The sequence below is a fragment of the Anomaloglossus baeobatrachus genome, chromosome 5 (assembly GCF_048569485.1).
Source record: "Anomaloglossus baeobatrachus isolate aAnoBae1 chromosome 5, aAnoBae1.hap1, whole genome shotgun sequence".
NCBI classification, from domain to species: domain Eukaryota; kingdom Metazoa; phylum Chordata; class Amphibia; order Anura; family Aromobatidae; genus Anomaloglossus; species Anomaloglossus baeobatrachus.
Window position 1 is genome coordinate 419240528 of NC_134357.1, and position 23833 is coordinate 419264360.

Here is a 23833-nt window from a genome sequence, read left to right on the forward strand (position 1 = left end):
TCACAGTAATGCCAGTAGCCAACATGGCTACGGCACTACCATGTATGGCAGGCAATCCCCACATGTTTATTGGCTTTCTAATAATCAAGAAACATGCAGGGCAGGGACTAGAGCATGGCACTAGAGCACCCACAATACTCGAAGTGTCTCAAGCATCCTGATGCAGCAGGAGGACAAATATGCTCAGTTCCAGAGCTGCAAGTCTTCTGATGGTGGCTGTGGACGAGTACTGCACATTCACCACCTATTGATTTGCTGATGGCACCAGGAACAGTTGATCGGCAGGGGTGCTGGATGTTGGACCCCTGTTGTTCAGACGTTGCCAATCAATGTAACAGTATTGGACAACCTCTTTAAGGCCTTTACTGTTAGCCAAGCAGGGTGTACATAGATGCATGCTATGGAGCATTGTCCTACCTAAAAATTATAGTTTTCTTGAAAGATGCAGACATTATCCTGTATCACTGCTTAAAGAAAGTGTCTTCTAAAAATTGGCAGTAGGTTTTTGTTATTGATTAGGAGTCCATCTTCAAGGGAAAAAAAGGTCAAAAAGCATAGTAGCTCAGTGGTTAGCATTGTTGCTTTGATGCACTGCGGTCCTTGGTTCAAATACCACCAAGAACAACATCTGCAAGGAATCTTTATGTTTACGAACAAGGAAACTTCAGCTCACCCAAGTAGGATATTTTGATTGCACAGAAACCTTGTAGTATGGCAAGTGTCCTAAAGAAGCAAATCCATCAATAAAGATCCTTAAAATTCTTAGTTTATTTCATGTCCATTAAAATCCCATCCATCAGATTGATACCCACAGACGCGTTTCAGACTCCATCTTTTATCATTCCATGAAACTCAATGAATTTCCTAAGGCTGCTTTCACACATCCGGTTTTTGCTGTGCGGCACAATCCGGCACTTTGCTGAAAAAACGAAAGTTTTTTTTTTGCCGCCGGTTCCGTTTTTTCCTGCATAGACTTTCATTAGTGCTGGGTTGTGCCGCATAGCCTTGCGTTCGGTCCGTTTTTTTGCCGGATGCGGCATATTTAGCCGATGCAGCGGCCGGATCGAACGTTGCCTGGCACGGTTTTTTGTCCAGCAAAAACAAAAAAAACGCATCCGGCCGATGAGGCGCATTTTCCAATGCATGCCTTTGGACGCCGAATGCGGGAAAAAACGCATCCGGCTGCCACATGCGGTTTTTTGCACTGCGCATGCTCAGTAGCATGCCGCAACCCGAAAAAAACAGACGGGCCGCATGGAAAAACTTATGCAAAGGATGCGTTTTTTTCGCCGCATCCGTTGCATAGGTTTTACAGCCGGATTGAGCCGCACTGCTAAAACCGGAGGTGTGAAAGCAGCCTTAGTCTTATAACTTGCGGAGTTCACTGATTTTCATGCAATGAGTGAAGGCGGAGTCTGAAACACTTCTGAGATTAATTGTTGGATCGGATTTTAATGGACATGAAATAAACTAAGAATATTAAGGATTTTCGTTGCTGAGTTACATGTTCTCCCTATGTTTGTGTGGGTTTCCTCAGGGTACTCTGGTTTCCTCTCAAAGACATAATGATATGGAATATTGATTGTGAGCCCGTAAGTGATCCCAACACCGCACCAACACGTAGTTTATTAATTTTTTGATAAAGTCTTTGTTTTAAATGGTTTCTTGTAGCAATACTACATTGGATTTTAAATTTTTTTACGTGTCTCAATGTCTGATTGGTGTTGCAGCCTGCACCAATCAGCTGCCCTTGGAGGATGGACCTACAGAGTTCAGGATCTACTCAGCGCCGCCAAATGTATAGTGTTCATGGCTAGGTACTGCATATCCGCCCCCTTTTCAAATTATTAGGGGGTGTGTAGTACCTAGCCGCAGGCACTATACATTAGGTGTCGCGGTGCAGCTCCGTAACTCTGTAGTTCCAGCCTCCGCGGACACCAAGAACAGCTGATCAGGGAGTGCCGGGTGTCAGACCCCCACCAGACATGGATCACCTATCCTAAGGGTAGGCCATCAATGTTAATGGCCCAGACATGCCCTCTAACGGTTTTACTTATTTTCTATGAATTGTGGCCACTTCAGGCTCCTGTATCTGTTGCTTTCCAGCAGCCATGACGCGCCTCCATAGACTCCCCATAGGTCTGCAGGAGTCACGTATGGAGTACATACACGGTCATACACACCCTGTTAGGCACCACCAGGCTCACCCTGCCCGCTCCACCTCACCACATGAATGGCCCAGCTAAATATAGCAAGGCGGAATCCTCCGAGTTTATATAGTCCATAGTTTGTAGCCACGCCCACACTGTGTCAAACGAATAAAAACCCGATTGGTGCTCAGACTGGATGGGTGTAACCAGAATAATGACGTTTCTGATCCTGATTGGTCAGATATGACAGTCTCCATTTTGCTACACCCTTTGATAAGAACGATGAACGGTAACCATGGAAACTGAACCACACTTTACGATATCCCCTCACACGCCTCAATTATTCACAACCCCATGTTATTCCACTAGCCATAAATGAAGGTGGGAAGAAGGTAGAGCCGCTGTTTTTAAGGTGGTAAAAACGTATAACTCTCGTTTCCTGGATGGGCTAATAACGTTAGCAAGATGGCCACACTGTAGCTTCCTGCCTGTGACGTTAAGGCCTTCTGATTGGGTGTGTGGCTCACACGTGATTAGATAACGCCTACAGATTGAGAATCGGGGCTTCTGATTGGCTAGGTCTGGAGCATGCGTGTTCTGCACTAGTTCCGGCACTCTTCCTTCGGTGACGTCAGCAACAGCCGCCATTTCGTGTGACCGATCGGCAAGGAAGAGGTGGCGAGAGCAGGAAGTCGGTGAAGGAGCAGTTCTGGTAAGAGACGGGGTTGTGCTGTGCTGTGTCACGGGGTGACTGGCGGGCAGTGAGCGGCCGGTGGGGATGGAGGGACAAGTCTGATTCATGGTGCCGTGTGGGAAGCCTCCTGCCCGGCTGTACGGATCTCTGGGCGGTGGCGCCATCGTCAGGCCATGGTTATATGGTCGTCTGCGTGTTGTGATGTCATCGTCCCCGGGCCCTGGTCACATGACCCGCTAGGAGTCGGTTGTCGTGCTGTCCTGCGGCGCAGGCTGCAGAGCCCGTGTGTGTGACGTGGGGGAGACCCGTGTGTGGCTGAGCCGGCCAGCTCCCCGGATCCGGGTGTGAGAGCCGTATAATAGGACTCTCCTCCGCTAATCCGCCATATATAGGAGATGGGGAGGGCTCAGCCCCCGGTGCCTCATATTCTGGGCCAGGTTGTGCAGCGCCCCCTGCAGCCCATGGGTGGTGTCCGCTCCATTCACTTAGCTATGGTTACATTGCAGTACCAGAGACAAGCCATGGCCCGGGGGGGCGCACTGAAAGCCATCATGCCTCACCAATCTTGGAGGGCTCCTTGGGATGTGGTGGCCAAGAGAGGCCACATAATTAATAATTGTATTCATTTATATAGCGCTATCAATTCCACAGCGCTTTACATACATCAGCAACACTGTCCCCATTGGGGTCACAATCTAGAGTCCCCGGAAGCAAAAGAGAGAGGTGTTCAATGCCGCGCAAATAGATCACTTCAGCAGATGTTCAGATCAGTGTCACTTAATTGTTATTCAGGTCGACGCGTTTCTGGAGCCTCTGCCCCCTTCATCAGGACCACCAGGAATAGAAATAACATCCAAATTTCTATTCCTGGTGGTCCTGATGAAGGGGGCAGAGGCTCCAGAAACGCGTCGACCTGAATAACAATAAAGTGACACTGATCTGAACATCTGCTGAAGTGATCTATTGGCGCGGCATTGAACACCTCTCTCTTTTGCTTTCTGTTATCTACCGGTTTTGGTGGCTGCAGCCTTGGATCTATGATACATACGGTTATAGTAGTTGCTTCTCACAACTGCAATTGGTGAGTAATTTGACTCCCCCCTTCCTACCCCTCACATATTGGGGTAAGACCCTATTGCGCTTGTTTTTCTACAGCTTTCTCTCCAATCTAGAGTCCCTGTCAGTATGACTTTGGAGTAAGACCTGAATGGGGAGAGGGCCGCTAGGCAACGTCTGGAGACAACGTATGGCAGGGTGACTACCAGATAAGGCCCCTCTCACATTGCGTTTCAGTGGCTCTGTCGGGGGCATACATCTGAAATCTCGCCCCTCCCTCCACAAAACGCGTTTCGGACATATGCACCGACAGGGCCATTGAGTATAATGGAGCAGACTGAGTAAGCGTATGCTCTGTCTTGCACCATTTTCGGGTGTATACGCTTTCTGCAGGCGGATGCCCAGATGTAGCAGACTACCTTCACGTGTCCGCCTGCAAAAAGCGTATACACCCGAAAATGGTGCAAGACAGAGCATACGCTTACTCTGTCTGCTCCATTATACTCAATGGCCCTGTCGGCGCATATGTCCGAAATGCGTTTTGTGGTGGGGAACGGGATTTCTGACGAATGCCCCGACGGAGCCACTGACACAATGTGAAAGGGGCCTAATACAAGAACGACTGGAACTTCTGCTCGCTAAACTCCCCTATACACCTCAGATTCCCCTCCCTCCCCTCCCCCCCCTTCCTCCTTCCGTGGACCTCGGGTGGCCAGGGCCCCCACACCCACCCCTCTTTCCGTGCACCTTGGGTTTACGATATCACTCGGCACAGCCTGTCGCTGTCTGAACATGAGCGTTCATGTACCTAGAAACCCATGCACACTCCTGTCAGAAGTGTGCAGCTGTGATGTCAGACTCGCGGGAGTCCCTTGCAAGGGACTGCGTCTTAAGGAAAACAGCATGCAGCTTTTTTTATTTAAATAAATAATTAAAAAAAAAAGTGGGGTTCCCCTTCCCCCCCCTCATTTTCATCCGGAGCCATGATAATGCTGGCTGGGGGCTGGTATTCTCAGCCCGCAGTTACCCGGTATTGCCGCATCTATTAGGTGTGACAATCCCGGTACATTACTGGCTCTTATCGATTGCCCTGGTGCGGTGGCAATCGGGGTAATAAGGGGTTAATTGCAGCGCACAGCTGCTACTAAGCCCTAGTTTGTGATGGTAGAGGCGGCTATCAGATACCTGCATCCCAAACCTGTAAATAAACACACACAGTGAAAAATCCTTCATTTGTGGAATTAAAATACAAAGCACACCCTCCTTCACCACTTTATTAAGCCCAAACACCCTGCAGCTCCGGCATAATCCACAGGAGAAGTCCCACGCCGACACATCCAGCTCTGCTACATCTCAGAGCGAGCAGCTATAGAGACGACTCCCAGCTCTTGAGTGTAGCCTATGACTGAGCCGTGATGACTGCACGGCAGATCCTGTCACAGGCTGGGGGCGCGTCAGCCTGCTACCAATCACAGATGAGAGGACGGCCGGTGGGCGGGGAAAGCACGGAAAGCTGTGTGTATACATGCACAGTACAGGAAGTGAATGCGCGACCCGGAAGCAGTGTGCCGCCATGACACCGAGTCTAGGTAAGTATGAAACTCTCACTTATTTCTTCTTTTCTTTATTTTTACTTTAATTGCTGAATATGGATCGTGCACCCGGAATCCCGCACCCGGGTCCGGCACCCAAATATCATTGGAATCGCGTGGATCCGGACTTTTACAGCCCTAGGTGTATATAACCCAACAAAAATGGATTCAAAATAGGGAGGTTCATATAATATAAAGCACTTTAAGGCTATGTTCACACAGGGGCTTTTTTGTTAAGTTTGGTTTTTTTTTTCCTGACCAAAGCCTGATCTTGTGGCAGGAAATCTGAGTCATCTGCGTTTTTGTTGCTTTTTCTACAAAATGGGTTGTATCAATGAAAAAACGCTGCAAAGAATTGACATGCTCATTCTTTAAAATCTGCAGCAAAAACGCAGGTATTTGATAAGTCAAGAAAAATCTGCAGATGTGTGTATTTCAGAAATCTCATAGACTTTGCAGGGAATGTAAAAAGCAGCGTTTTAGCATGGATTTTATATAAAACAAAGGCAAATCTGCAGCTAAAAAACATGCAGCAAAAACTTACCAAAAAAGCCCTGTGTCAACATACCCTATTGTTTAGAAGTCACAGTGATATTACAAAACAATATACACAAAGAACAAGATGCGAGGATGGATGTGCCATAGAGCTGTACAGAACATCAGTCATAGGAAGGTGCAGTGTGTAAATATCAAGAAACAAATAATATACACTCCCACCGCTCCATTCTAATGAGAACCACGGTCATTCTTATATATTGTAGCATACATATAGAATTTAATTTGATATTTGTGCGCTTTTCTATCACTGATGTACTGTACAACTCATCTGTAATCATGGTGCAGCCTTTCCTATATATGTGTATATATATATATATATATATATATATATATATATATATATATATATATATATATATATATATATATATATATATATATATAATATATATATATATACACAACAATATGCACAAAGATCGAGCTAAAATTTTTTTTATATATATATTTTTTTTTTAGCTAGGTCTTTGTGCATATTGTTGTGTGTGTGTATGTATGTATGTATGTGTGTATATATATATATATATATATATATATCTCTAAAAAAATTATATATATCATTTTTTTTATTTTTTGTTTGTCCTAAACAGTGTTTTATGATATTAATTTGCCCATTTTGAGTCCAATTTTGTTGGGGTATATCGCTGACAATGAAGTGACCCGGCTGCTAAACACTTGTGTAGAAAATTACACACACAGCTCTTAAGAACTAAATGCCTTGACTCACATCTCATGGATTTTAGATTTCCATGCACAATAAAAGGCCTTTGTGGACGGTCACAAAGTTGTGTACACAAGTTTTTCGTGTTCTGAAGAGGGTTTTTTTTTTCTTGTGATTGGGCAGTGCCTGGTTTGGATCAGATCCCATCAATACCCTCTGCAAAGAACTGACTTGCACTGGCTTATTTCCCACCAGGCGTATTTAAAAGCCTGAAGTGGAAAATATTTGTTTTGCAAAGTAGCTTTACAAAATGACTTGGGAGAATCTTCCAGGCATTTATATTCTTTTTAGATTAGACCTTGTCCAAAAAAAATAAAAATCTCATGGCCTAATAGGACCACTCCCAGTCAGATAAACCTGTTTGTTCTGCAGACAGTTACCACTGTTGCTTTCCTACCTCCATGGCTGCCATAGGTGCCTAGCAGTCAGGGATGTCCGGATCGTTGTGCTCGGGTGATGCTCTCACCTGGCCTCACTTAGTCGGTGGTTAGGGTATTTATACACAGGGTTTGTCGATGTTCTCATGATCTTATGGCTTGTGCTCTGTTCGTTATATATATATATATATCTCTATCTCTATCTTTATCGACAAGTAGTGAGGAGCCAGCGCTGTCATACTCGCCGCGATGAGTCGGATGGGCATGACTCAACTACCGAGTATAATGGAAGTCAATGGGGAACTCGAGCATTTTTCCGGAAGATCTTCCATTATACTCTACACGAGTCGAGCCTGTCCGAGCATGATAGTGCTCACTCATCATTAATACCCACTCACTATGCTCGGAGGCCCCCTTTACCCCCCACTGATGGAGGATCACTAACACCTTCCAGGCCTCATAGGCTTTACTGGATTCTTTGCACTGACGTTTCTACCTCAGACGCTGACGCCACAATCCGTAATCTCCACATGTTCTTCCAGACTTTGGACTCGAGGGCTTAGTGGAGGAAGGAGATCGAGCTGTGCAGTAATTCACTGTATCAGGCTTATGGACAGTCCCTAAAATTATTAATGCCCATAACAATCAGGACGTATTGATTACCTTCCCATGTGTTAATATCTAACCAGAAATTACAGGCTATCGATTATCCAGTCATTTATTACCTGTCTTGCATGTTTCTGAAGGAAAGGAATCTGTCAGTAGGATCCCCCTCCTAAGCAGTCTATATCACCATTCAGGTCATAGGAAGCTGAATATGATACCTTGATATCCAGTATGTTATTAAGAAAAAGGAGATTTCCCAGAATATGTCAACGAGCTGTTAAGATCTGTAAGCCGGACACAGATCTGTCGCCAGGTGTGATTTTAAATGAAAGGCAACATTATCAGTGTGAGACATGTAGATCAAGAGAGTAGACTGTCAGTCATTACATGTCTCACACTGGTAACAACCCCCTTTCATTTTAAATTGGCTGTAGAGGCAGATTCTCAGGTAGATCAGTGTCCGGCCCATAGATCTTAACAGCTCATTTACAGGTTAAGAAGATTAGGGATTTCTCTGGAATAAGACATTGGATTGCAGATATCAAGGTATCATTTTATTCAACATTCTATGACCTAAATACCCATATTGATAGCTTAGGAGGGTAGATCCTACTGACAGATGCCCTTAAAGGGAATCCATCACCAGGTTTTTGCCACCTAATCTGAGAGCAGCATAATGTAGGGGCAGAGATCCTGATACCAGCTATGTCGCTTACTGGGCTGCTTAGTGTAGTTTTGATAATCTACTGGTGATTAAACAGTGGCTTTATCATTAGAGGACTACTTGGCGTGCTGACAGGTAGTCCAGCATATTAATGAGTTCTGTATAACTGCTAGATCTGCAGCAGAGAAAGCATTTATTTTATCAAAATGACAGCAAACATCTCAGTAAGTGACACATTTCTGGAATCGGGGTCTCTGTCTCTACAGTATGCTGCTCTCAGATGGGGTAGCAAAAACCTGGTGACAGATTCCCTTTAGTGATTGTGCCCCCAAATTTCTTAATATAATCTTAACCCTAATGAGATTGGTGTACTTGCTTTAAAGGAAATCTGTTATCAGGTTATTGCTATGTAAGTGGAAGTCAACACTCTAGGGGCTGTACAGACGAGTCGCTATCACCCTGTGATAAGCCAGCACTCCCCCTGCTGTGATTAGCTGTTCACGGTGTATAGACATTGTACATGGAGAGCCTGATGTGAGCGCAACTTTCTCAACTCTGCTACATACTAAATCTAAAAACTGTCATAACTGCTGCACCCAGTAATCTTAAGTGATAAATCATTGGATTCAGAGTCTCTGCCTATGTCATGCTGCTCTCAAGTGAGGTAGCAAAAACCTGCAGAGATTTCTTTTAATAATCCATGTCTGAGTGACTGTATCAACCCGATGAAGCAGGACTCGCCGACATCCAATCTAAGATCTATTTAAAGCATCACGCCAGCAATTATTTTTTTTTATATGCTCAAGTGGTACTTTAAATCGGAGTCCCCTTCGCTGGTCTTATACTCACCGTCAGGCATTTTAAACCTTTTTTCCGGTAACACTCACTTTCCGCAGCATCATCTTTTGTCCATAAGTTCTGAGAGGCCCTAAGTCAGATGTGTTGTCCCAAAATTTCAATACAAGTCTATGAAAGCCAGAACGATGCTCTCATAGACTTATATTGGTGCAGTGGTGATAGATGAAGATGCCGGAGGACGAGTATAAGACAGGGCACGGGACTTACATTTTTATTTTCCTCTCACATTGTAAAAAAAAAACCCCTAAATAAATAAATCATCCTACAATTTGGAGGAATAGTCATCTGATAAGGAGTCGTTTTGCCACCAACCGTGTTTATCCACAATTTCTGAAAATGCAGAGGGTACTTCCTATTTATAAAAGAAAAAAGGAAGTGTTACTTTCCACTACAATCACCCATCAGTGCAATGGTCTCTATTAAAAGCGGAAGGGACGTCCTGACCCTGCCGCCAATCTGTGGTCCCTGACGGGTAGTTAGGAATTTTTATGAAGCAGGACTTAGCCTTAGGTGCAATCCAAGCAATGTTCACATTCACACACTGCTTCTTTTTCTGCATTTTTGTTGCGCTTGTGAGGTCACAAAGATGCACCTAAATGCATGCATTTCCTCCTCCCAGCAAAGTCTATGAGATTTCTAATTTGTTGTCCACACTGCATCTTTTTTTGGCTGCATTTTTGAAGATGCAGTATGTCAATTCTGTGTGTTTTCCAGAGTTTAGTAGATTTTACTTAAATGCATTGTAGAAAATGTGTCAAAAATGCATGCGTTTTTGATGCGGGTGTGGTTTTTAAGAAAAGATGCAGTGTGTAAACCAGGGCTGTGGAGTCAGTAAGCCAAACCTTCGACTCCGACTCCTCAAATTCTCTTGCACCGGCTCCGACTCCGGCTCCGACTCCGACACTTAAAAGTGTGGATATAGGGAATTAATCAGATTTTCTGGGGTAGTGTATTCCAGAAAACTGGTACAGCACAGGAGGAGTCTTGGAGAAAGGGAGTGGGAGGATTAGACTATGGAGGATGTTAGGGTCCCGTCACACGTAGCGACGCACCAACGATCCTACCAGCAATCCAACCTGGCAGGGATCGTTGGTGCGTCGCTACATGGTCGCTGGTTAGCTGTCAATCAGGCAGATCTCACCAGCGACCCGTGTAACGATGCTGCGCTTGGTAACCAGGGTAAATATCAAGTAACTAAGGAAAGCGCTTTGCTTGGTTATTCGATATTTACCCTGGTTACCAGCGTACACCGCTTACAGGCTGCCACCGCTGGCTCCCTGTATACGTAGCTAGGGTACAGATCGGCTACCTAAGCAAAGTGCTTTGCTTAGTCACCCGATATTTAATTACCCTGGTTACCAGCGTACGCTGCTTACACAGTCGGTGCTCGTTGGTCTCCCGCAGTCAAACACACCGATGTGTGCTGCACAGTGGGAGACCAACGAGCAAAAAAAAAAAAAAAGGTCCTGATCGTTTTGTAACAATCAGCGACCTCGCAGCAGTGGCCCGCTCGCTGCTGCTTGTCACACACCACAACGTCGCGAGGTCACTGATAAGTCACAAAACCTGTGACGTTTCAGCGATATTGCTAGCGATATGGCTATGTGTGACAGGGCTTTAGTCTCAGGTCATTAGCAGACTGAAGAGTGCACGTATGTGGTAGACAGATGAAGGAATGGAGGAGCTTTGCAGGTGAGAGAAGTTTAATGTTGCATTTTGTAGTGGATAGAATGAGTGCAATGACTGGCACAGGGTGGAGGGATCAGTGTAGGAGCTGGACAGAAATTTGAGCCTACTGCTGTATACAGCACAGATTGCAGAAAGTAAATTTCAGTGAACGGAAGCCCAATTAATAGTTACAGTAATCAAGACAACAATGAATGAGTTTAAAGAGGTTTTTGTCGTTTCCAACAGGGCTGTGGAGTCGGTAAGCCAAACCTTCGACTCCGACTCCTCAAATTCTCTTGCACCGACTCCGACTCCTACATATATTGCTTATAGTTAGGTGAAAAATTTATTGTAGTACATGAATATGTGCATGTGAACATCAGACATTTAATAATTTTTATGATACAATAATCAAGATATTTGGATAGAACATAAAATATATTTATTGGAATACAACTTTAGAACACAAAAAACTATAATAAATTGTAAATATGTAATACACTATGTAATATACAGTAGATTACATATATATCTTGTGTGTGTATATACGCTGTGTGTATATATATATATATATATATATATATATATATATATATATATATAGTACATATTTACAATTTATTAGTTTTTTGTGTTCTAAAGTTGTATTCCAATAAATATTTTATGTTCTATCCAAATATCTTGATTATTGTATCATAAAAACAATTAAATGTCTGATGTTCACATTGTACTACAATAAATTTTTCACTTAAATATAAGCATTATACTAAATGTTATTATTTAGTAAAATATTCAGCACATTCTGCATTGCACTCCTGTCCCCAATTTATTATATATTTTAGGAGTCGGAGTCGGTGCATTTTATACCGACTCCGACTCCACCAAAATGAGCTCCGACTCCACGACTCCGACTCCACAGCCCTGGTGTAAACATAGCCTAAAGCTTCCTCCTGTAGCTATGTGCCCACGGGACTATGTACCTGCAGATATATCCGCAGGAATCTGCAGCTATCCATTGCTGTGGGCTTCCAGCAAAATATCTGCGGTAAACCTGCGGACATTCATGTGACTTACCTACGGATGTACCGGCCTCTATCTCCATAGTGGAGGGCCGGGATTTCCGCAGGAATAATTGACATGCAGTTACGTGCGGCTGCGGGACATCCGCACCATGTTCTGCAGCCGTATATGCAGCATGGACACACTCCACATGTCCCATAGGATAACATGAGGAGTGTCTGTACTTTCTCCCTAATTTCTCTAATCTAATTTCTCCCACAGTTGTATCAACTGCACCGTAAAAACATCTAAAAACAAAAAAGGGGTATTTTTTCACAATTTTTTTCCTTGGTTTCTCTTTGTCTCATGGCCAGTGTGAACATGGTCTCACAAGTTCCATGTATACCATCTCATACTCCGGCTCACTTTTTTTGTTTTTATGTAGTTTTTTTGTATTTAGTGCAAACAGGGAGTGGCCCCCTTCTCAGCGAGCTGGACATTTCATTCTGTGAATCCCCCTGACTGTGTGTGTCCTGTTGGGACCCGGTCGCTCTCAGCCCTTAGCCACATTGAGGCCTATTTTAGACCCATGGTAAGGTTTTAATATTAGAGAGTGTAGGTACTATCCCAACTGGGTACACCTTGGTGTTGGTGGGATAGCTTTATGCTTTTTTTGATCAAAAACAGTGTTTACTAAGTACCCTATGTTTATATGCACTATGCTTTTTAGTTACAGCGGGGTATTTTTTCACAATTTTTTTTCCTTGGTTTCTCACCGTAAAAACATCTGCAGAATCAAACTTCTTACCTTGGAAACCAGGGCTGTGGAGTCGGAGTCGTGGAGTCGGAGCTCATTTTGGTGGAGTCTGAGTCGGTATCCGACTCCGACTCCTAAAATATATAATAAATTGGGGACAGGAGTGCAATGCAGAATGTGCTGAATATTTTACTAAATAATAACATTTAGTATAATGCTTATATTTAAGTGAAAAATGTATTGTAGTACAATGTGAACATCAGACATTTAATTGTTTTTATGATACAATAATCAAGATATTTGGATAGAACATAAAATATTTATTGGAATACAACTTTAGAACACAAAAAACTAATAAATTGTAAATATGTACTATATATATATATATATATATATATATATATATATATATATATATATATATATATATATATATATATATATATATATATATATATATATATATATATATATATATATATATATACAGCGTATATACACACACAAGATATATATGTAATCTACTGTATATTACATAGTGTATTACATATTTACAATTTATTATAGTTTTTTGTGTTCTAAAGTTGTATTCCAATAAATATATTTTATGTTCTATCCAAATATCTTGATTATTGTATCATAAAAATTATTAAATGTCTGATGTTCACATGCACATATTCATGTACTACAATAAATTTTTCACCTAACTATAAGCAATATATGTCGGAGTCGGTGCAAGAGAATTTGAGGAGTCGGAGTCGAAGGTTTGGCTTACCGACTCCACAGCCCTGTTGGAAACGACAAAAACCTCTTTAAACTCATTCATTGTTGTCTTGATTACTGTAACTATTAATTGGGCTTCCGTTCACTGAAATTTACTTTCTGCAATCTGTGCTGTATACAGCAGTAGGCTCAAATTTCTGTCCAGCTCCTACACTGATCCCTCCACCCTGTGCCAGTCATTGCACTCATTCTATCCACTACAAAATGCAACATTAAACTTCTCTCACCTGCAAAGCTCCTCCATTCCTTCATCTGTCTACCACATACGTGCACTCTTCAGTCTGCTAATGACCTGAGACTAAAGCCCTGTCACACATAGCCATATCGCTAGCAATATCGCTGAAACGTCACAGGTTTTGTGACTTATCAGTGACCTCGCGACGTTGTGGTGTGTGACAAGCAGCAGCGAGCGGGCCACTGCTGCGAGGTCGCTGATTGTTACAAAACTTTTTTTTTTTTTGCTCGTTGGTTTCCCACTGTGCAGCACACATCGGTGTGTTTGACTGCGGGAGACCAACGAGCACCGACTGTGTAAGCAGCGTACGCTGGTAACCAGGGTAATTAAATATCGGGTGACTAAGCAAAGCACTTTGCTTAGGTAGCCGATCTGTACCCTAGCTATGTATACAGGGAGCCAGCGGTGGCAGCCTGTAAGCGGTGTACGCTGGTAACCAGGGTAAATATCGAATAACCAAGCAAAGCGCTTTCCTTAGTTATTTGATATTTACCCTGGTTACCAAGCGCAGCATCGTTGCACGGGTCGCTGGTGAGATCTGCCTGATTGACAGCTCACCAGCGACCATGTAGCGACGCACCAACGATCCCTGCCAGGTTGGATTGCTGGTGGGATCGTTGGTGCGTCGCTACGTGTGACGGGACCCTAACATCCTCCATAGTCTAATCCTCCCACTCCCTTTCTCCAAGACTCCTCCTGTGCTGTACCAGTTTTCTGGAATACACTACCCCAGAAAATCTGATTTAATTCCCTATGTCCACACTTTTAATCGTGCCCTAAAAACGGTTCTTTTGAGGCTGGCCTATCACATCAGCACTGTAATCTAACTTCTCAGTTCCCCCTTATTGTTTTTTTTTTTTTTCTTTCTGGTCCAGTCCTTAGTTTCCCCTCACTCCGTAGTACTTTGTATCTGAACATACAAGTCTAGGGTTGCTCCTGTGCATGTCTACCATAAGGAGCCTCCGCACTGACCTCTCCCTACATCCTGCAGTTTTGTTGGGCACGTCCTCCAGCCTGCCCGGGTGTGAGCCGGACGTGCCGGTCATGTGCTCTCAGCAGTTTGTGATCACGTGTGGGACGTTTCAGGAAGCGTTCTGACGAGAGCAGGACCTGCCAGCGTTTCTGACACCTTGTAGACACTAGAAACTTGGGTTTACTGTGCGATTGTGGAAACATGGTCTCTAGATCTCCTCCGTATTTGAGGACTTCATATTTGGTGTAAATAGTGGTTGCCTTTTACCTATGTGATGCGTTCTTCATCATGATGAAGGCTATTATTGCTTTTATTTAAATTTGGAATAAAGGAAAACTATTTTTTAAAGAAAATCTATTGATCTGGATGCTGGAATCTTTCAAATACATTGATAATGTTTAGTATTATTGTCCAGAGTTACAAAGTTTACTATAGAGTCTCCTTTTAAGTTTAAGGCACAGACCAATAAGTTAATAGCAGCTTTTACTACTGGACAAATATGCAAACTGAGATGGGTGCGTGCCCATGATCGGTGTTTGCAGCGTTTTGGATGTAGCGTGTTTTCGCAGTGTCCAAAACTCTGCGGTGTACAGTACAAGCACAGTGGATGGGATTTCTAGAAATCCTGTGCCGACTGGCCTTTTTTTTTTTTTTTTTTTTTTTTGTGCAACAAACACTGACCTGCGGTGCATCTTTCCGGACCACAGCATGTTAGTTGTTTGCAGTGGATTCACATGCGTCCTCCATAAGGAGAACACAAGCGAAAGACCGCAGCGGACTGAACCCTGATGGTTGGTACGAGCAGCTTCTTTCTCCCGCGGAGGAGACTCGTGGCCCCGCAGGTCAGGACACAGTGAGTCCTGATCCGTGGGCACATACCCTAAGATCTTACTGAATTGTTGGGTTAGCCTCCATTTACACTTTTTTTTCTTTTTCATCGTTAGTCCTTTTAATTCAGTCTATTTTTTTGCCTGTCCTTTTGGTACAGTGGATCATGAATTGGGTGCTCACACCACACATTCAGTGTTTGGCCTGGATGTGTGCTGCAGAGCTCACCTGGTGAATGGTTGGTGGTACAGCTCCCTGAATTAAAGGGATTGTCCATGATTAGACCATAGCTGCTTTCATTCAGGAACAGCGCCCCCCTGACCATTGGCGGTCCCTGATATTGCAGCTCAGCTTCTGTGGGGCTCAATTGAAGTATCGGACATAACTCATGGTCAAGGATTTTGCTGGTTTCTAAAAGAATGCAGCCAAAATTTTGTGAAATATATAAACATTAGCGGTTTCTAGAGATGAGTGAATAAATGCACAGTACCCTGGTTCATCGGTCAGGTCGGTATTCCATGGCCATTGGATGGTGACCTAGTTGGACGGCCATAGAATACTCGCCTAACCACTGGACCAGAGTCTTGCCCATTTATTCCTCCCATCTCTACCTCTTTGTTCTGGAAACGGCGCCCCCATCTGATGCCAGGTTGTGTCTGGTATTGCAGCTCGGTTCTACTGAAGGGAGATGAGCTGAGCTCCACATAGATGGATTATGAAGCTTGAACTGCTTGCAGTATAGAAAGCCTCCTACACGTCACCTTGCATCAATTCATCTGCTTCCTTCCTGCCCCCTCACGTCTGAGTCATCAGTGATGATGAAGGCAGTGCTTATGTACTTGGTGTGTTATCCATTTCTTGTATTGTGCCTATAGATGTGTGGGCAGCAGCTCTCATTTGTGAGTGGGCTGTTTCTGGGCAAGGGTAGAGTGATTTTCTTCATTCTAGTCTTTGGGCATTGTATGCAGAGATACAGGAGAATGACTGATATTCTTATCTACATACACATTGGGCTCGGCTGCATTTAAAGGGAACCTGTCTGCCCTCCAGCTCAGCAGCATTCACATGTGTGCCAAATTCCCTCCCTAACCAGCCCTGTATAATGCCATCTACTAAAATCAATGTTTAAGGCTATGTGCCCACGCTGCGGATTTTGCCGCGGATTTGCCGAAAATCTGCAGCAGCGGCACTTCCAAGCCATTTCAATGGCATTTTCGAAATGCTGTGTCCATGCTGCGGATTTTTCCACGGCGGATTTGCCGCGGATTTTGATCCGGAAAAATCTGCAGCATGTCAATTATTGTTGCGGATTTTGGGTATAGAATGGGGAAAAAAAAAATCTGCATCAAAATCCGCGGCAAAAATAAGGTGCAGATTTGCCGCGAAAGTCGCGGATTTTCATGCAGAAAAATCCGCAGGTACATTCTACCGTGGACACATAGCCTAAAAGTGTTTATAAACCTTGCTATTCCTATGCTAATTAAGGCCTTGACTAGTAAATGGGGCGTTGTTTCCCCAGACTAGTTGGTCCTCTTTCCATGTTATCATGTCACCGTGGGTGTGATGACATGGTTTCCACAAGCCGGTGTGACCGCAGCTCCTGGAAATCTTGCGCGCACGTGTGGCTCATTTCATCAGCGTCAGTGTGGTTCAGAAGTCGGGTGTACGCATCCTGGAGTCAGAGAGGTGCGCTGCGTGTGATCAGAACAGCTCCTGCACTTTTGATATACATTGTGCCTCCCTCAAGCTAGGACATGTACACCTGGATTCTGAGGCGCACTGACACTGCCAAAATAAGCCGTCCACAAGAGTTCCAAGAGCTGCAATGACGCCAGCTTGTGGAAATAATGTCATCACACGCACAGAGCATAATAACATAGAAAGAGTGCCGACTAGTCAGGGGACTACATAGGTAAAGATGGTTGACCTCGGGGAGATCAACATCGCGGAGACACCATCACGTGTTTCTCAACACAGTGACACTAGAACAAGGCCCCCTGGGAAAATGCAAAACAAGAATGCCGCGGAGACACCATCACATGTTTCTCAACGTTGGCAGGAAACTAGCCAGGTCTTTCACCGTGAAGGAACAACCACGGAAAGGGCAGTCTCCAGTCAAAGAAACCACCTATGCCAAACATGGTATCAATCCACAGACCGTGGATGGATACCATGTTTTGGTATAGGCGGTTTCCTTTACCGACATTCTTGTTTTGCATATTTTCCCAGGGGGACTTGTTCTAGTGTCACTACGTTTGTCTCCGCGGTGTTGGATGTTGATCTCCCCAAGGTCAACCATCTATACCTATGTAGTCTTCTACTAGGCATTGCTCCCACTAGCCAGTTTCCTACTCAAAACTGATGAGGAGAGGGGGCAAATACCCCGAAACAGCTGTCTGTGGATGGATACCATGTTTGGCATAGGTGGTCTCCTTGACTGGAGACTGCCCTTCCCGTGGTTGTTCCTTCACGGTGAAAGACCTGGCTAGTTTCCTGCCAGCGTTGAGAAACGTGATGGTGTCTCTGCGGCACTCTTGTTTTGCAGACTAGTCAGGGGAAACGGCCCATTAACTAGTAAAAAGCCTAATTAGCATACGGACAGCAAACTTTATAAGGCTATGTGCGCACTAGACCGTTTTTCCCGCGGATTTGCCCCGGAAATTTCTTGAGAAATGTCTGCAATCTTTGTGCAGACATTTCCCATGAAATTCAATGAGAAAAAAAAATAGCTGTGCGCACTGTGCGGATTTTTCTCAAGAAACTTTCTTGAGAAAATGTGCATGTCCATTAATTTCCGCAGGTATCGGGGGTATTCCGCAGGTAGCAATGATGTGCGGTATACCACCGGAATAGCCGCGATTTACCTGCGGTAATGCTCATCGCTGTCTGCGGTTTTGCAGGAAGCGATGTCATTATGCCAGGAAGAGGAGCAGAGGAAACACATGTCACACTCCCTGGACGCCGCACAGAAGCACTTCCGTGCGACCTCCAGGTGTCTGTGCAGTGTGTGTCCTGCTCCGGCCTCGCGGCTCCCAGCACTGCAGGGTGTCAGTGTCTGCCCGCAGTGTCAGCAGCCTGTCACGCGGCAGCGCAGGCAGACACTGACATCCTGCAGTGCTGGGAGCCGCGGGGATGACTATCGCTGCTGTCAGGAGGTGAAATCATTACCTGCTGTGACGATCTCCTGCCTCCTGACGTCAGCGCTGTCACTGCTGTCTAGGGCCGACTCGCGAGCGGCCCGAGACTGTCACTAGCGGTGACGTCACGGGCTCTCGCGATACTTCTGACAACGCAGTCAGTGACAGCGCTGACGTCAGCAGTACAGGAGATGATCACACAAGGTAATGATCTCATCTATGCTCCTGATGGCAGCGCTCGTCATCCCCTGCAGTGACCTGAGCTGACCTATTGATGTTAGCTCAGGTCACTGCATTGCTCTCCCAGCCAATGGGGAACATTCTGTTTTTCATTGACTGGGACAGCGACTATGGTATGGATCGCCGTGCCCCCCCCCCCCTTATTGGATTACGCCGGACGTGGAATTGATTGTGCTCTTTTCAATAAATTGGTTAAAGAGGGAATGTTTTGGGGAGTGTTTTTTCAAATAAAACTTTTTTTGTTGTCTATTTTTTAATTATTACTGACTGGGTTGGTGATGTCGGGTATCTGATAGACGCCTGACCTCACCAACCCCAGGGCTTGATGCCAGGTGACATTACACATCTGGCATCAACCCCATATATTACCCCGTTTGCCAACGCACCAGGGCGCGGGATGAGCTGGGGCAAAGCGCCAGGATTGGCACGTCTAATGGATGCGCCACTTCTGGGGCGGCTGCGGCCTGCTATTTTTAGGCTGGGGAGTGTCCAATAACAGTGGACCTCCCTAGTCTGAGAATATCAGACCCCAGCTGTCCGCTTTACCTTGGCTGGTGATCCAATATGGGGGGGACCCCACGTTTTTTGTTTTAAATTATTTATATAATTTAAAATAACAGCGTGGGGTGCCCACTGTTTTGGATTATCAGCCAAGGTGAAGCTGCCAGCGGTGGTCTGCAGGCTGCAGCCGTCTGCTTTACCCTAGCTGGCTACAAAAAATGGGGGGACCTCACGTCATTTTTTTTTTAATTATTTATTTATTTTATGGCTAAATACAAGGCTAAGCACCCTTTAGGCTACTTTCACACATCCGGCTTGAGCTCTGCGGCTCAATCCGGCTGTGCAAGCTATGCAACGGATGCGGTGAAAACACCGCATCCTTTGCATAGGTTTTTCCTTTGCGGCCAGTCCGGTTTTTGCCGCTTGCGGCATGCTACTGAGCATGCGCAGTGGCAAAAACCGCATGCGGCGGCCGGATGCGGTTATTGCCGCATCGCGCCGCATCCGGCCGCCATAGGCATGTATTGAAAAATGTGCCGCATCGGCCGAATGCGGCGCGATGCGGTTTTTTTTGCCGCACGAAAAAACGTGCCAGGCAACGTTCCATCCGGCCGCCGCATCGGCTACATCTGCCGCATGCGGCAAAAAACGGACGGAACGCAAGGCCATGCGGCACAATGCGGCACTAATTAAAGTCTATGCAGGAAAATCGCAACCGGCAGCAAAAAAAACCGGTTGCGATTTTCATGCAAAGTGCCGGATTGTGCCGCATAGCAAAAACCGGAGGTGTGAAAGTAGCCTAAGTGCCACATGAAAGTCACTAAAGGGTGCCAGCTTAGAAAATGCAGGGAGGTGGAACATTATATAGGTTTTTCTCATCTATCTATCTATCTATCTATCTATCTATCCCTCTATCTATCTATCTATCCCTCTATCTATCTATCTATCTATCTATCTATCCCTCTATCTATCTATTCATCTATCTATCTATCCCTCTATCTATCTATTCATCTATCCATCTTTCCCTCTATCCATTATCTGTCTATCGATTATCTTTATTATTTATTGCAGGGACAAACCTGCGGTAAATCCGCGGCAAATCCGCGGCAAAAACGCATGCGGATTTGGTGCGGATTTTTTCCGCAGGTCCGGAAATCTTTCACTGGCAGAAGTTTCTCAAGAAATTTTCTTGAGAAACTTCACATTTCTAGTGCGCACATAGCCTAATTCCTTTTTTTAAAAATTGATTTTACAGGGCTGGTCAGGCAGGGAATGTGGCATACACATGTGACTGCTGCTGAGCTGAAGGGCATAAGGGACCTGACCGGTTCCCTTTAAGCAAAAAGAAAACGGTGGTTGTGGCTAACTGGCTCCAAATCTTGCCAAAGACATCTGGATTGCTTTTTTCCCCTCTGTTTTTAATAGATCTCACTCGCCCCCGTCATTTGTGCATCATGGGCAAATCGCTGCCCGTGCCGAACAATATCGCTGGTACGTGTCACACCAACTTGCCTTCCTAACGACGTCGCTGTTGCCGGCGAACAACCCCTTTTTTTAATTCCGTTACATCTCGTTAGCGATGTCGTTGCGTGTAACGGGGCCTTTACCTGTAGCTGCCTTGAAGTGGAGTATAATCTGGTTGCTAGGGTGTCCTTCATGACAACTGTTGGGCAGTTTATCCTTGGCAACCTATTCCTATGACACAGTAGGTCGGTACATGGCTGGATTGGGATTGTGCTGACAGTAGAGAGGAGGAAGTCAGCTTACCAGCCATGACCCCATGGTACGCTTTATGTCATGCTGTAGTATCGGGAGCATTTCTATAGCTGTAAACCACAGACAAAGATGGGTTGGTGTTTTCTGCATCTTGTGTACATGTTGGCGTGTGTATCACACAGGTGCCCGGGGTCTGGTCAGTACCATTCATACGCAGCTGCTGCCGCACAACACTGCTCTGTGCATCACTAGTCAATGGCCTCATGTATGGAAGATCTTCTCCTAAACAAGCTCACTTTCTGTGGAGTTGGCTGTTATATTTGAGGTCCGGTTAATAGGAGATGGCTTCTATTCTCTACTGCACAGACGGCATGGCACTGCTTGTTCTGGGGAAATTGGGGATGGATTTAATACATTAAGGCCTCAAGCACAGATCTGTCACATTGGCTTGCATGGCTCTTACACACGCCTAGGTATCTTCAGAAGGAAATCTCTTGTCCCCAGAACCAATACCTCTATGGCTATTGGAGGTCTAAAGGGATTGTGCAGGCCTTAGCCTATTCCAGGAAAAGACCATCAATATCTCACACCCCACCACCCCATCCATCAACTATTAGCGGGCCCTGGAGTTGCTAGATGTATGCTGGGACTGGACCCACAGCTGTTTTCTTCTTCTAGTAGGTGCCCTCAAGTGCTGCAGCTGCCTATCACATCAGTGGGAGCTGTGCTGCAGTACCAGATAGCGGCCACTACGCGGTGTACAGAGCTGTGTGCTCCTTGTGTTGTACGCTGCGTATGTCCGCCCGTGGCATCTGCAAAATCTAATCCGAAGGGATACTGGGATTCAACCCCACTGATCTGATCTAATCCTAAGGGTAGATCATCAAGATTCGCACCCCCTCTACAAATAAGCCCGCCACTGTCTGCACGTTATCCTGCGATTCATCTAGCTCTGGGTTAAATATCCCATCACAGGTCCGGATCATGTGCTAAACTGACTGCACGTAGTCTGCAGTGCGATACTCTGCAGGTAAAGGTAGAAGCGTTAACAGATCCCTCAAGGAGGAGAAGACAGAACATCCTCTCCGCCCGTCCTTGACCCTTTGTGTTAATGTAATATTATGCTGTAATTGTTCCCCTCCGCTGTACGGCGTCACGTTACAGCCCCCTCCTTCCCGTTAGCGCAGTCCGCTGTCAGATGTCTAAGGTTGCCATGGCGACTGTTTCTTCTCTCTTCTCCTGAATCTTCACTGCTTCTAATGGACAGTGAAGGACACGGGCACGTGACAGCCGCCCGAAGACGGTCTATTTTCAGGAAGTTGGGAGGGAACCCTGGAAGCCTTTTTTTTTTTTTTTTTTTTTTTTCTTTTTCTTTTTCTCCCGTTTAGACTTTCTTTTTAAATCTTCCTTTTCAAGGGCTAAAGTATATTGCGCCTGTATGAAATGTTAGGTCACAGAAAGTAGTGCTCACCTGCAGCCATGTTTTTCTAATCTTGGACAACCCCTTCGACGAGCCGATTTTGCGCTTTAAATCCCCCCCTCCCCCCATTTTTATTCCGAGAGCCGTAACTTTTTTTTTTTTTTTTCCAGTCAATATGGTTATATAAGGGCTTGTTTTTTGCGTAACGAGTTGTACTTTTAAATGAAACCATAAGTTTTACCATATAGTGTACTGGAAAATGACAAAGTTGCAAATGTGGAAAAATTGCAAAAAAAAAAAGTGTGATTGCACTATTGTTTTTGAGATTTTATTTACGGTGTTTACTGTATGGTAAAACTGATGGCTCATTGTGATGCCCCCAGATTGGTGCGAGTTCATAGACACCAAACAAAAATTACTTTTATCTAAGGGGTTAAAAAAAAAAAATCATAAGTTTGTCCAAAAAAAGTGGCATACGTCTTAAGCCATTTTCTGTGCTCTATGGCCCAGTGACTTTATTTTTTGTGTCTTGAGTTGACATTTTTAATGGTACCATTTTCGCGCAGATGCTACATTTTGATTTCCTATTATTGCAAAATTTGTGGCGACCAAAAAGTGTAATTTTGCCGTTTGGGATTTTTTTGCCGCTACGCCGTTTACCGATCAGATGAATTTTTATATTTTGATCGAGCATTTCTGAACACCGCAATACCTAATATAGGTATATATTTTATTTATTTTTTTAACCCTAATGGGGTGAATGGGGGGGGGGGTGATTTTTTTTTTTTTTTTTTTTTTCTACTAGTTCCCCAAGGGGGCTATAACGACCAGCTGTCTGATCACTCATTAATTTTTTCCCGATCAGAGGAGCACCGCTCAGACCAGGAGAAAGCTCATCTCTTGAAACCTGCAGTAGTCGGCTGCTGGCTAAAAGACCTGAGTCATGTGAGCTATAGGAGTCATCACATGACTCTGTACTACCATGACAACCATCAGATCCACGTGATCACGTCACGTGACTTTCGATGGCAGCCTGTGAGTATTTGATTACAATGATCGCTGGTAAAATGGTGCGGTCACATCTTGACAGCGCCATTTAAGGGATTAACAGGTATGGGTGGATAGCGATTCCACTCCTACCTGCGAGGCACACGTCAGCTGTACAAATCAGCTGACATGTGCGCGGATCCCCGCCCGCAGCAGCAGGTGGGGATTAACACTATGACCACAGGGACGTAATATTCCTGCCTGCAGTTGTTAAGGAGTTAACACGTACCAAACTATTTTTTTTACAAATATT

At 44.8% G+C, this 23833-nt stretch overlaps 1 protein-coding gene across 1 annotated transcript in view; it reads left to right on the forward strand.

Annotated features, from left to right (window-relative positions):
• The first annotated feature begins 2760 nt into the window (after positions 1 to 2760).
• LOC142311684 (ADP-ribosylation factor 1-like) overlaps positions 2761 to 23833 on the forward strand; it is a 35065-nt gene continuing 13992 nt past the window's right edge. Inside the window, exon 1 of the mRNA XM_075350296.1 lies at positions 2761 to 2862. The gene's annotated coding sequence lies outside the window, so the exon portion shown is untranslated. The remainder of the gene's footprint in view (positions 2863 to 23833) is intronic.